Source organism: Hylobates moloch, unplaced genomic scaffold (assembly GCF_009828535.3).
Source record: "Hylobates moloch isolate HMO894 unplaced genomic scaffold, HMol_V3 SCAFFOLD_12, whole genome shotgun sequence".
Taxonomy (NCBI): Eukaryota; Metazoa; Chordata; class Mammalia; order Primates; family Hylobatidae; genus Hylobates; species Hylobates moloch.
In genome coordinates, this window is record NW_026652287.1 from 100,496,139 (window position 1) to 100,512,081 (window position 15,943).

The window sequence follows — 15,943 nt, forward strand, 5'->3', positions numbered from 1 at the left end:
GGGGGAAACTTCAGAGGATTCCAAGGCATTGAATTTACTAGAAAAATAAATGAATGATTTAAATATGTTCAAAGAGTTAAAGGAAACCATGAACAAAGAACCAAATGAAATGAAGAGAATGGTGTTTCACAAAGTGGAGAATATCCACAGAAATAGGGAAATTTTAAAATGGAGCCAAGTAGAAATTCTGAAGCTGAAAGGTACAGTAACTGAAGTGAAATTCACTAGACACGCTCTGCATCAAATTTGAGCACTCAGAAGAAAGAATCAGTGAACATAAAGATAGATCAATTGATATTATTGAGTCTTGGAGGCAGAAACAAAAGAAAAAAAATGAACACAGCCAGAGCTCATGAGGCCTGTGAGATCATCAGTCATTACCAAGGTGAGCCTTATGTGAATCTGCAAGAAGACAAGAAAGACAAAGGCATAGAAATAACCTTATTTTGGAATAATGGCAGGAAATTTATCAATTTTATGGAAGTTGTGGATATACACATTGATATGGTTTGGCCCTGTGTCCCCACCCAAATCTCATCTTGAATTGTACTCCCATAATTCCCACATGTTGTGGGAGGTACCCAGTGGGAGATAATTTGAATCAGGGGCAGTTTTCTCCATACCATTCTTGTGGTAGTGAACAAGTCTTGCGAGATCTGATAGTTTTATCGGGGTTTCCAATTTTGTATCTTCCTCATTTTCTCTTGCTGCTGCCATGTTAAGAAGTGCCTTTTGCGTCCCACCATGATTCTCAGGCCTCCCCAGCCATGTGGAACTATAAGTCCATTAAACCTTCTTTTCATCCCAATCTCAGGTATGTCTTTATCAGCAGCGTGAAAACGGGCTGATACATCCATGGAGCTCAATAAGCCTTATTCAAATAGGATAAATAATCCAAGACACATTATAATCAAAGAATAGAAAAACAAAGACAATCTTAAAAGCAGCCAGAGAGAAATTCAATATGGTCAAAGAAGGCCAGCCAATTTCTCCTTAGAAGCCATAGAAGCTAAAAGGCAGTGGGATGACAAAGTACTGAAAGGAGAAAGAAAAAACAAAACAAAACAAAAAATGCCTTCTTTCTGCATCCTCACATGGCAGAAAGGCAAGCCAGAAAACCAGCTGAGAGCTGCTTGAAGCCTGTCGACCAAAAATTCTATACGTGGCAAAATACTTCTTCAAAATTGAGGAATAAAATAAGATTATCTGTTATTTCTAAGTAAACAAAAGCTGAAACAGTCCATTACTAGTAGACATGTCCTACAGGAAATGCTAAAGGGAGTCCAGTAGGCTTAAATGAAAAGACATTAAATAGTGTCAGAGCCATTAGAAGAAATAACACTGGTAAGGGCAGCTACATAGGTAAATATAGAACTAGTTACCATGATGTGGTTTTTTTGTTTGTTTTTTGTTTTTTGTTTTTTCGAGACAGAGTCTCATTCTTTTTGCCCAGGCTATAGTGCAATGGCACAGTCTTGGCTCACTGCAATCTTGGCTTCCCAGGTTTAAGCAATTCTCCTGCCTCAGCCTCCTGAGAAGCTGGGATTACAGGCATGCACTACCATGCCCGGCTAATTTTTGTATTTTTTTTGTTTGTTTTGAGACGGAGTCTCACTCTGTCACCCAGGCTGGAGTGCAGTGGTGCAATCTCGGCTCACTGCAAGCTCCGCCTCCCGGGTTCACGCCATTCTCCTGCCTCAGCCTCTCCGAGTAGCTGGGACTACAGGCGCCCGCCCCCATGCCCGGTTAATTTTTTGTATTTTTTATTAGAGACAGAGTTTCACCGTGGTCTCGATCTCCTGATCTCGTGATCCACCCTCCTTGGCCTCCCAAAGTGCTGGGATTACAAGCGTGAGCCACCGCGCCCGGCCTTGTATTTTTAATAGAGATGGAGTTTCACCATGTTGGCCAGGCTGGTCTCGAACTCCTGACCTCAGTCCACTTGCCTTGGCCTCCCAGAGTGCAGGGATTACAGGCATGAGCCACCACACCTGGCCTGTTTTGCTTTTAACTCTTTTTTTCCCCATATGACTGAAGATACAAAGGCATGAACAGCAATTATAGATCTCTATTGATAGGGATGAAATGTATAAAGATGTAATTTGTGACAGTAACATCAAATGCATATACAGAATTGTACAAGAGCACAGTTTGTGAAAATCACTGAAGCTAAATTGAGATTAATTCAAACTAGATTGTTATAAATTTAAGAAGTTAGGCCAGGGGCCGTGGCTCATGCCTGTAATCCCAGCACTTTGGGAGGCCAAGGTGGGTGGATCACCTGTGGTCAAGAGTTTGAGACCAGCCTGACCAACATGGAAAACCCCGTCTCTACCAAAAATACAAAATTAGCCGGTGTGGTGGCACGTGCCTGTAATCCCAGCTACTCGGGAGGCTGAGGCAGGAGAATAGTTTGAATCTGGGAGGCAGAGGTTGTGGTGAGCTGAGATCACACCAATCCCCCCCCCCCTGGGAAAAAAGAAAAAAAAACTTTCCCCAAAAAAAAAAAAAAAAAAATTAGTTGTAATCTCAGGGTAACCATCCAAATAAGGGGAATGAAAATCATACACTACATAAAAAACAAATACAAAATAAGTCAATATTGGCTGAATTGAGGAACAAAAAAGACAGATAAAAGATAGATATCAAAATGGCAGAAACTCTTCCATATCAATATTTACTTTAAATGTAAATGGACTAAACTCTCCAACCAAAAGGCAGAGATTGGGAAAATGGATTGGGAAAACAAAACATCAACTACAGTATATGTATTTACCAGAGACTAGAGATCTCAAAACACAAATTGGTTGAAAGTGAACAACAATAACAAAATATCCCATGTGTCTTAGTTTATTTTGTGCTGCTAAACAGAATTCCTAAGAGTGGGTAATTAATAAAGAACAAAAATGTATTTCTCACTATTCAGATGGCTGGAAGTCCAAAATCAAGAGTGCTGGTATTTGTGCTGATGAGGGCCTTCTTGCTGCATCCTCACATGGCAGAAAGGCAAGCTAGCAAACCAGCTAAATGCTGCTTGAAGCTTCTTTACAATAACTTAATCCCATTAATGAGGAAGGAAGCCCTCACGGCCTAATCACCTTTAAAGATCCTACTAGTTAGTACTATCTCATTGACAGCACCTGAATTTTGGAGGGAACACATTCAAACCATAGGACCTCCTAGATATTAACTGAAAGACTTTATGGCAAAAGTTGTTGTAAGAGACAAAAGATGAAGATATATATGTATATATAATGTATATATATAAAATACTATATATATAGTATCAATGCATCAAGAGCATATAATAATTACATATTATTACAGAGCCCTAAAAATATATGAAGCCAAAATTGACAGAATTCAGGTGGAAATATTTCTACAACAGTAGAGACTTCAATGCCACACTTTCTATAATGAAAAGAACAATAAGACAGAAGATCAGTAACGAAACAGAAGACTTGAACTTGAACAACAGTACATACTAATTAGACCTAACAGACATAACAGAACACTCCATCCCACATCCGAATAAACATTCTTCTCAGGTGCACGTGGAGCATTCTCCTAGACACGATGTTAGGCCACAAAACAAGTCTCAAGTTTTTCTTTTGTTTCAATCTTGGGTCACTGCACCTCCGCCTCCCAGGTTCAAGGGATTCTTGTGCCTCAGCCTCCTTAGTAGCTGGGATTACAGGGGTATGCCACCACACCCATTTAATTTTTTGTATTTTTGGTATAGATGGGGTTTCACCATGTTGGCCAGGCTGGTGTTGAACTCCTGGCCTCAAGTGATTCTCCCATCTTGGCCTCTCAAACTGCTGGGATTACAGAGCTTAGCCACCATACCTTGCAAATCTCATGCCTCCTTGCTTTAAATCCACCAATTGGCCTGGGCGCCGTGGCTCACGCCTGGGCGACAAGAACAAAACTTTGTCTCAGATAAATAAATAAATAATACATCCACCAATTAGAATTTCCCTCCAAAATCTGCTTGGGTAATTTCCCAGTCCCTAGTTAAGGCTTTAGGGCCACAAATCCTCTCTCTCTCTGTCACTCCCCACCCACTGGTTGCACATGCATGTCCTGAATGGCTTCCCACTTTCCACTGGCCCTGCAATGTGTGCTGCTCTCTTCTCTCGGATCTGTAATAGATGGCTTCTGATGTTTCATATGTGTTGTTGTGCTGCCTTCTCTGTGTCTTACCTGGCCAACACACTCGAACCTAACTTTTTTCGTGGTTAGAGCTTTCCTAGAGAGTGGTTATCAAGAGTTATCTTGCAAGTTTCCTGTGAGCAGAACACCTGGCCACAGGTCATACAATTAGGCATTAGGCAGCCTGCCAGGATAAAGCAGTATCCCATGAAAGGCACACTGTAAACATCCACGATCATCTTCCCTAGAGCCCCATCAGGGCAGGCCTAGAATTTAAGCCACTTTTCAGAGAGCGATCTGAAGACCAAATTAGAAAGAATTTTTACAACATAAGGGTTCTCACAACTCCTTCCTTGGGTTCAATAATTTGCTAGAATGGCTCACAGAGCTCAGGGAAAACAGTATACTTATTACCAGTTTATGTTGAAGGATATTATAAAGCAGGGGTCCCCAGCCCCCAGGCTGTGGACCAATACCAGTCTAAGGCCTGTTAGGAACTGGGCTGCACAACAGGAGGTGAGCAGTGGGGTAGTGAGCATTACCGCCTGGGCACTGCCTTCAGATCAGTGGCAACACGAAATTCGCATAGAAGCATTAACCCTATTGTGAACTGCACATGCGGGGGATCTAGGTTGCCCATTCCTTAGGAGAATCTAATGCCTGATGATCTGAGGTGGAACAGTTTCATGCTGAAACCATCCCCCTCCTGCCCTCCATGGAAAAACTGTCTTCCATGAAACCAGTCCCTGGTGCCAGAATGGTTGGAGACCACTTTTATAAAGCATACAAATTTATAGCCAGATGAAGAAGTACATAGGGTGGGGTCCAAAAGGGTCAGAAGTGCAGGACCTTCTGTTTCATGGAGTTGGATTGCACCATCCTCCCTGCAAATAGGTGCATTCATCAACCCAGAGGCTCCCTGAACCTTGTTTCAGATTTCCATGAAGGCTCCCTTATGTAGCATGACTGACTAAGTCACTGGCCATTGGTGATTAACTCAACCTTTTTTGGCCCTTCTTCCTTCCCTGGAGAGGAAAAAGGGGAGTACAGCTGAAAGTTCCAACCCTTTAATCACATGGTTGGTCCCTCTGGCAAGGGGCCCACCAAGAGTCATCTCAACAAAAACTCAGGTATGGTTGAGGCTTAATAACAAAAGACTCTTACTCCTCTCACTCCAGAAGTTTCAACGGTTTTACAATCTCTCTGCCAGGAACCTGGGACCTAGATCAAACATATATTTTTTATTTTATATCACAACCTTAACAAGAAAAGAGGCAATAATTTTAAAACTACTCACAAAGAAAAGGGCAGGATCAGATATCTTCCTTGATGATGTCTATCAAACATTTAAAAAAGAGTTAACACCTGGCGGGCGCCTGTAGTCCCAGCTACTTGGAGAGGCTGAGGCAGGAGAATGGCGGAAACCCGGGAGGCGGAGCTTGCAGTGAGCCAAGATTGCGCCACTGCACTCCAGCCTCGGCGACAAAGCGAGACTCCGTCTCAAAAAAAAAAAAAAGAGTTAACACCAATCTTTCCCCAACTCTCCCAAAAAGTAGAAGGAGGGAACATTTCTTAATTTATCCTATGAAGCCAGCATTACCTTTATATCAAAGCCAGACAATGAAATAACAAGGAAGGCAAACCACAGACCAATAGCCCTCATGCATATAGATGCAAAAATCCTCAGCAGCATCCAAGCAAATCCTATGCAGTGGCTTACCAAAAGGATTATACACCATGAACAAGTGAGATGTATCCCAGGAAAACAGGATCAACATATGAAAATGAATTATAATGCACCACATTAATAACATGAAGAAAACCACATGGTCATTTCAGTTGATGCAGAAAAAGCATTTTACAATATTGTACAGCCTTTCTTGATTAAAAGAACACTCAACAAACTGGGAATATAAGAGAACTTCTTCAACATGATAAAGAGCACTTATGAAAAACCCACACCTAGCATTATACTCAAGGGTGAAAGACTGAAAACTTACCCCCTAAGATCACAAGACAAGGAAGCCCAGTTTTGACCATTCTATTCAACACTGTATTAGAAATTCTAGCCAAAGAAATTAGGCAAGAAAAATATTTCAAATTTGAAAAAAGATGAAATCTATCTTTATTAGCAGATGGATATAGAATCCTAAAGAATCCACACACAACAAACTATTAAAGCTAAAGAATAAATTCAGCAAAGTTGCTGATACAAGATGGGCACACAAAAAGCAGTTGTATTTCTGTGCTAGCAATGAACAATCTAAAGAGGTAATTAAGAAAACAACTTTATAATAGCATAAAAATTAAAAAGTACATAATAATAAACTTAACCAAGGAAATTGCAAGACTTATACATAGAAAACTACAAAACATTGCCTAAACCTCCATCAGTTGCCTTGTGATTCTGTGTGTTGTGTTGGGACAAATGGGGAGGTGACAGAGAGAGGCCAATATTGTGTAACCATGTAACCAGCACTGATATTTCCTCAAGAATATTCCCCCAAAGATAAGCCTTTGAACTGCATAGTTGCTGTGGTGGTGTCTGCACATTCTTTATTGGGATAATGTGTGCTCTTAAGCCAGGGACCCCAATACCCCTCTTTAGTTGTGCCCAGAGACCCATCCCTAGGAAACCCTCCTCCAATGAAAACTATCAGTTGCCTGAGTCTTAGCCCCTCACTCTTTACCTTCTGGACTCACACAATCCTGGAAATTCCACGGAGTCCAATTCACTCTTGAGAGCCCATAATGATTCCCCCATTCTGCTATGAAATCCCACAGCACATTGCAAGCCCTAATAATGTATCTATTCATGTTGTAATGACATACATAAATTGACTCATGGACCCAATGATCCAGGAGCCCATATTTCCACTTATAACACCCTCTCCCAAAGTCATACACCTCTGTAATATCCTAATAAAAGAGAGATTCCTATGATGGTAAAGTAATTTGAAAGTAATTTAGAAATTATAAAGAAAAATCTAATGAATTCAGGATCCAAGTTAAATTTGTGAATATAGGAATGGAACATAGGCTGCTGGGGAATAGCAATTTCTGGTGGGGAATTAAGACTGCAACACACCACAGTTGTTACCAGTGGAGGGTGTCCAGGTTCCTGGTGTCTTAAACGAAGAATGGGACAAAATGCATAAATTAAGGAAGGAATAAATAGATTTATTGAAAATGAAAGTACACTCCACAGTGTGGGAGCTGGCCCAAGCATAGGGTCTCAAGGGCCCTGTTACAGAATTTTCGGGAGTTAAAATACCCTCTAGAGGATTCCATTGGTTACTTGGATGAAGTAAAGTTACAAAGTCATTTACTCGGTGTATGCCCTATGGAGGGGCTATTTCCTGTCATAGCTGAAGTGTGAATTGGCCTTATGTTCCATGCCTCCAGACCCTATTTGCCTGCCTCCACTAACATATGTGATTCAGGACAAAAGAAACTCATGGTGTCACAGACAGGAGTCTGTCATCTCCTGAGACCCAGGGGACTCGTGAAGACAAAAACCTCGCGTGAAGGGGAGTTCTAGGGAGAGGCAGATGCTGACCCAGGGAGAACTTGAGGATAGGGACTTTCAGGGAAGCAGTAAGGCCTGCAGAATCCTAGGCCCAGGAAGAAGATGCAGCATTCACGGCTGCACTTGACAGGCCTAAAACGGTGAGGGAGGCAGAGCTCAAGAGCTTGACTCCATCTCCTGAGTCAGGGATTTATAGGGCATAAGGCGGGGGAGGGAAGACAGTGAAGGGATTGAAGTAGGAAAATGACTTGGCAACGTGAAGAGGCTCAGTTCTCCCTGTTGAAAACGAGATGCTCTACCATCCTTTTTCTTAGAACATTTACTTTAGAAAACTTGTAAGTACTTCTCTCTTAGACATGCATTTGAATGCCTCTGAAAACTGGGTCGTTCTTTTGCCAGCTTTATGACCCAGTGATGTCTTTCTAAAGAACCTGGGAAACTTCTCTTTGGAATGTAAACATTAAGGAAAATAGCACCCCATCTCCTAGTTTCTGTGGGAGCATAGGAACCTCGCATCAGGCTCTTGGAGCCTTAATCCAAGCTGCAAAACAACTTCTTGTCATAAAGTGTATGAAGTTTGTGTTTCCTCTGGATAAAGCCAATTAGCTATAACAGATGGTCGCCCCAACTACCAGGTGAATCTAGGATGATCTATGTGTGACCAACGGGGCAGTCAAGTCCTCTTACTTGAGAACTAGCTATTATTTGCCTTGAAGACAAGTATGTTCTACTTGGCTACATAAAAGTGTGAGATTTCTTCGTCTTTGCAATTGCTTAGCGGCTTGCCTGTGATGCACATCACATTTGGGTTTAATGCTTTTTGAAACTATTTTCTTTCTCTACCACCTTTGTAGAGAGGTTTTCTACACTGGGAAAAGATTTTATTTTTAATTGTGTCTCTCCAACAGCAGGCAGTGTCTACAGAGCTTCAAGGCACAAAGGTCGTTTCAAGGACCTAGCCTGAGGAAGACTTTAAGGGGATACAGATGCGCAAGAGAGCAACTGGATTCCCAGCGTCTCATAATGACGCCGGGACTCTCAAGAGAGGAATGGGTGTGCAGATTTTAAAGTCTAGAGGATCCCGGACATCGGTGCGGAACACCGTAGAAGAGGAGTGCAAGTTTGAAAAAGGAAGACGGAAACCCTTCTCACTGACGCGTGACCTCTCCATCCGCTTCCTCTCCATCCGCTTCCGGGTCTGCGGGCAATCCCTCTCATGGCAGGGCGGGGCCGCAGCGTCCTGGACCAGCGCCTGGACCCTGGCTGGTCTCGCAATGGAGAGGGCTGGATCCGAGGTGGGTGCCGAGATAGGGGCGGGTCTGGGAAAGGGGCGGAGCCTGGCCTTCCCTAGTTTCGCCCCGCCCCAGGGAGTTTCCCGGTCTGTGGGTTATTTTTCTGCCCAACTACTTGATGGTCCTCATTTGCAGCCATTTGAATCTCTGTGATGTCCTCTGGAGCAGAGCTGCTTCCTGCTTATTTTAAGCTAATGTTTCAAACAACGTAAGGCAAAGCTTAGAGTTTCCTGGGTCTTTTATATTGGAAACCGAGATGTTTTACTCTTTACAAGTTGAAAACTTTTAAATCAAAAACTGTTAAATCAAAAACTGTTTTTGCCAGCAGGTGGAGATGAGATTCTACAGGGGTCTGGGAGCTAGGACCTTGGTGACAGTGGTGGGGCGGGGTTGGGGGTCAGTGTGGAATCCGGAACGTCTCAGGCTCTGGGAATTAGAACGCTATATTTAATTAAACAAGGGCTGGAGTTGCTCTGTAGGGGATGGAAAGCGCAAGGTGAAATGCAAAACTCTGCTTGTACAAAATTTGCAATTTTACAGCAACTCCCGTTAGAACATAATTTCCATTTTCATTCTTCCTGCATTGGGACGATAGGGATGCAACCCTGGGTTTAGGGCCAGGGACTTTCATGGGGTCACGACCTGGGCATGTTGGTAGAGGATTGAGGTATCTGATAATTTAGGTCAACAACATTTTTTAAAATAGATATTAATTCCTTAGTTCATTATATTTAATATTTTGATCTACTACACACTGGAGGTGAAAACTATTAATACAAATTAATGTCTCTTTGAAATAAGTTTGATTAGCATTATATTTTTTCAGTTAGCTGAAATTTTCTTTTGGCCAACAGTAAGGTCATGTTTGGATGCTGTGTGTGTGTGTGTGTGTGTGTGTGTGTGTGTGTGTGTTGAAGAAAAATAGAATATTTCTTAGATAATGGTTCAATTTGTGTTTACTAGTTTAGTTATACTATGTCCTCAATATGGTTTTTATTGCAAGATTATCTGAAGACCTTCCAACAGATATGTTGACCCAAAGAGTTTGAAGGTAATATCCAGTTCATCAGTATCTGTAGTATTCTCTATATACTCAATCTGAATAGAAATTTGTCTACAACACTCTTACCCAGCTTTTCCCACTTTAATAAAGATGAGCTTATTTCTCATCTAGCCCCTAATCTTAAAATGTTGCTTTAACTCAACAGAAAAATTTATAGGACACAAATAAAAATATTTTCATCTCAGTAAAGCTACTTTTATTAAAGGCATAAAAGCACATATCCATTTCATTCAGATTTACATTTACAGTATAATTTTAGTATTTGTATTTAATGATTTTCAACATGTGTGATATGTTAAATTGTTTTTATCACTTGTGTATTTAAATTTTTAATATTAGCTTAATTAATGATTTTTAAAATGCTTACATTGTGTTTTCCAAAATTTAGGAAGAAACATTTACTCATATTTTGTTGCAGAGATTTAACATAATTAAATAAAAGTACTTAAGCAGAGAAAATAATTTTGTGGAGGGAGAAAATTGTTTTCCAATTTTCATAGAGAAAAATGTACCCTCTTTATCAATTCCACTGAAAAGAAGCCCAGTTATCTTTAATTTTGAAGACTTTCACAAGTTTTTCTGATAATCTGGTAATTGCCATGTTAACGATCTTTCAAATAATTAACTCTATTCAAACAAAAGAAATATATTGTGTAGGTCAGGGTTGGTGGCCCACACCTGTAATCCCAGCCCTTTGGGAGGCCAAGGCAGGTGGATCACTTGAGGTCAGGAGTTCGAAACCAGCCTGGGCAACATGGAGAAACCTCATCTCTACAAAAAATACAAAAATTAGCCAGGCCTGGTGGCTCATACCTATGGTCTCAGCTACTCATGAGCCTGAGGCAGGAGGATCGCTTGAGCCCAGGAGGCAGAGGTTGCTGTGAGCCAAGATGACGCTGGTGCATTCCAGCTTGGGCAACAGAGAGAGACCCCCTGTCTCAACAACAAAAAGAAATATATTGTGTAAACACAAAGTCGTCAAGATAGATCAGTGTGGGGTATAATTTACATTGATGGAAAAATTAACCCCCTCTTTTTTTTTTTTTTTTTTTGAGATGGAGTTCCGCTTCTGTCGCCCAGGCTCTAGTGCAATGGCACAATCTCGGCTCAGTGCAACCTCCACCTCCCGGGTTCAAGTGATTCTCCTGCCCCAGCCTCCCAAGTAGCTGGGATTACAGGCGCGTGCCACCACGCCCAGCTAATTTTTGCAATTTTAGTAGAGACGGGGTTTCTCCATGTTGGTCAGTCGGGTCTCGAACTCCGACCTCAGGTGATCTGCCCGCCTCAGCCTCCCAAAGTGCTGGGATTACAGGAGTGAGCCACTGCGCCCAGCAAAAATGACTCCATTCTAAGTGGGTTTTTTTTTTTTTTTTTTTTTTTTTTTTTAAGCCACACTCTAATACTCTTGCATGGTAGTGTTCAAACTTCAATGCCCAAAAAAATTTCCTGGGGAATTTGTTCCAATGAAGAATGTGACTCAGTAGTGGTGGAAGTAGCCTGAGAGTTGGCATCTATAGCCCTCAGGGAATACTATGCTGGTCTGTAGAGGACAAATTGAGTAGTGTGGGAAACTGAACTTAATATATTTTAAACCAATCAGATTTTGTGAGAACGCACTCACTATCAAGAGAACAGCAAGGGTGAAATCCGCCCCCATGATTCAATCACCTGCCACCAGGCCCCTCCCCTGACACGTGGGGATTACAATTAGACATGAGATTTGGGTGGGGACACAGAGCAAACCATGTTAGAGCTCATGGAGAAGTCTCCTATGTGATGGAACATCCTGCTTCTGTGGGTGTGACAGTTTTTGCTCTTTCTCGGCAGAGAAGCACTGACAATAATCATTTGAGGATCATGTATAGATAGGCTTTCTTAATTCTCAGTTTCTTGAAAAAGGATTCATTACTCATTTTCAAATCGAGCGGTGGTGGGGAGTGACTTCAGTAAAAAATGGCAGATTAGGGAACTCGGGGTGGGAGTGGCAGCTGTTCATCCCCAGAAATCTCAGAAGGCCCAGGAAAACCTGCCAGAATTAACCTGATCAAAACTTGTACTTTTTTTTTGCCATGTAGCTTTATTTTTTATCAGACCTTTATTTTGCTATATATTGTAAAGAATCTATTTTGTCACTTTGTAGTGTGTCTTATGCACTGCAGTCTATTTCTGAGTTTTGAGCTCCACCCATCTATCAGTCTGCCCATCAATGAAAATATCTTACAGGGCTAGCTACCGTCATTTCATTCTTTTTCAGATGTCCTAGATGAAAGTAGCAGTGGCTTAAACAAATAACAGTGTACTTAACACCAGAGACATCTTTCCAGTGAGCTGTGTTGCACGCAAGGACGGTGGAAAGATTCACTGGGTGTGCCATGCCCCAGGCATGTGCGTGTGTTCAGCATTTGGAAGCTCTTGTCCCCCATAGTTCAGGGATTAGCATGGAGGCTTCATCACGAAGTCATGATTGATGTTAACGCAGTCTCCAGCCCCCCACTCTTCCTGGAGGATGGTGGATGGTGGTGACTCTTCCATGCTTCTAAGCCTGGCCTCATGTTGCTGGTGATCAGCCCCATCCAGGAGACCATAGAGGTTGCCTCATTAGGACAAATCACACTCCCACACCCAGGACCACCCAAGGTCTTCGGAGCTCTGTGTCAGGAACCGGGAAAGAGACCAATATATGCATTTCTTCTTATCCCACAAGGCCCCTCAGCCATTCTTCAGTTGTGTTTCATCCACACTTTACCAGTGTGTGTCACAGGGGAATAGGTGGCTCTCAGCTGAGTGGGAAAGACAGTCGACAGAAAGACCCTGTGTTGGGTCCACAGGTCCTCATGGGGAGCGTAGCTGGTCTCAAACTCCTGACCTCAGGTGATCTCCCCACCTCGGCCACCCAAAGTGCTAGATTTACGAGAGCCACTCGCCCAGCCTTCCTTTACTTTTTTATTCATCAGTTCTCTTGTTGTTTTACCCATTATTGAAAGTGGGATGTTGAAATCTCCTAGCATTACAATGGATTATTTCTTTGAGTTCTGCAAACATTGGCTTTATATATGGAGCTCTGATATTCATGCGTGTATATCTCTAGTTATTGTATATTCTTGGGGAATTGACCCTATTATCGTGATGTAATGTCCTTCCATGTCTCCAATAAAATATTTTTGAGTTAAAACATTTTAGTATAGCCACCTCTGCTCTCTTTGGATAAAAAAAAATCATTTTTTATCTTTAGTATTATTTTGTATTAAAAAAAATTTTAGATACAATGTCTTGCTCTGTCACCCAGGGTGGAGTGCAATGGTGTGATCATGGCTCACTGCAATCTTGAATTCCTGGGGTCAGGTGATTGTCCCACCTCAGCCTCCCCCAGTAGCTGGTACAGGTGCATGCCACCATGCCAAGTGAATATTTCAGTTTTATTTTTTTTTTTAGAGACAAGGTCTTGCTGTGTTGTTGAAGTTGGTTTGGTCTCCTGGGCTCAAGAGATCCTCCTCGGCCTCCTGAGTAGCTGGGATTACAGGCGCCAAACCCCATACCTAATTATTGGTTTTTATTTTTTAAATTGTAGCATATGTGTGTCCTTAGGGCTAATATGAGTTTTCTGTGGACAACATGTGGTTGGTTCCTGTTGATTCAGCCAGTCTTTGCCTTCTGAGTGCAGAGTTAAATATTTACCTTTGAAGTATTACTGATGGAGAAGACCTTGCCATTGCGATTTTGTTACACATTATCTGTATTTCCTGTAGGTTTTTTTGTTCTTCATTTCTCATTTCCTTCTTTTTGTGTTTATTTGATTTTTGTGTAGACATGCTTTGACTCCCTTCTTATTGACTTTTGTTTGTTTGTTTGTTTATGACGGCGTCTCACTCTGTTGCCAAGGCTACAGTGCAGTAGCGCGATCTTGGCTCACCACAGCAGGCTCTGCCTCTCAGGCTTAAACAATTCCTGTGCCCCAGTGGCTCACGCTTGTAATCCCAGCACTTTGGGAGGCTGAGGTGGGCAAATCACCTGAGGTCAGCAGTTCAAAACCAGCCTGGCTAACATGGCGAAACTCTATCTCTACTAAAAATACAAAAATTAGCCAGACATGGTGGGCGCCTGTAATCCCTGCTACTCAAGAGGCTAAGGCAGGAGAGTCGCTTGAACCAGGGAGGCGGGGGTTGCAGTGAGCCGAGGTTGCGCCACTGCACTCTAGCCTGGGCAACAGAGTGAGGCTCTGTCTCAAAAAAAAAAAAAAAAAAAAATTCCATAACCTCCAAAAGCTTCTCTTTCTCCACTGGAACTCTTTATGTCAGAATTATTTCTGTGTATGTTGCATTTTCATTAACATATGTACAGTGTTTTTTCATGCTTTTTTCTTCTAAATAATAGGAAAAAAAGTTGAATTACGAAGAAAAGGTGTACTTATACCAGTTTCTGTATCTGTCCTTTTGCCTATTTATTTATTTATTGATTGATGAGATGAAGTTTTGTTCTTGTCGCCCATGCTGGAGTGCAATGGCACAATCTCGGGTCACTGCAACCTCCAACTCTTGGTTTCAAGCGATTCTCCTACTTTAGTTTCCCGAGTAGCTGGGATTGCAGGTGTGTGCCACCACGCTTGGCTAATTTTATATTTTAATAGACACAGGGTTTCTCCTTGTTGGTCAGGCTGGTCTGGAACTCCCGCCCTCAGTTGATCTGCCAACCTCGGCCTCCTAAACTGCTGGGATAATAAGGTGTGAACCACCGCGCCCGGCCTATCTGTCTTTTAATTTACCTTTACTGGAGAATTTTATATATATTTATGGATTGGAGTTACTCTTTAGACTTCTTTCATTTCTTTCTTTTTATTTTGAGAGGGAGTCTTGGTCTGTCACCCAGGCTGGAGAGCAGTGGTGTGATCTTGGGTAACTGCAACCTCTGCCTCCCAGGTTCAAGCAATTCTCCTGCCTCAGCCTCCCAAGTAGCTGGGACTACAGGCGCGTGCCACCACACCCAGCTAATTTTTGTATTTTTGGTAGAGAGGGGTTTCACCATGCTGGCCAGATGGTCTCGATCTCCTGACATCGTGATCCGCCTGTCTCAGCCTCCCAAAGTCTGGGATTACAGGCGTGAACCACCGCACCTGGATTTTTGTATATATATTTATTTATTTTTTGAGGCAGAGTCTCACTGTGTTGTGAGGCTGGAGTGCTGTGGCGCCATCTCAGATCACTGCAACCTCTGCCTCCCATGTTCAAGCGATTCTCCTACCTCAGCCTCCTGAGTAGCTGGGACTACAGGCACGTGCCACCACACCCGGCTAATTTTTGTGTATTTATTTATTTATTTATTTATTTATTTTGAGATGACGTCTCGCTCTTGTTCCCCAGGCTGGAGTGTGATGGCGCGATCTCGGCTCACTGCAACCTCTGCCTCCCGGGTTCAAGCGATTCTCCTGCCTCAGCCCCCCCGAGTAGCTGGGACTACAGGCGCATGCCACCACGCCCGGCTAATTTTTGTATTTTTAGTAGAGACGAGTTTTTACCATGTTGGCCAGGCTGGTCTAGAACTCCTGACTTCAGGTGATTTACCCACCTCAGCCTCCAAAGTGAACCATGGTGCCTGGCTTTTTTTTTTTTTTTTTTTTTTTTTTTTGAGACAGTGTCTCACTTTGTCAACAGGGTAGAGTGCTGTGGCACCATCTCAGCTCACTGCAACCTCCGCCTCCCGAGTTCAAGCGATTCTTCTGTCTCAGCCTCTCGAATAGCTGAGACTATAGGTGCACCACCATGCCCAGCCAATTTTTGTATTTGGCCAGGATGGTCTCTATTTCTTGACCTTATGATCCGCCTGCCTCGGCCTTCCAAAGTGCTGGGATTACAGGTGTGACCTACTGCATGCGGCCAAGCCCAGGGTTTGTGTAGAAAACACATCATTTGC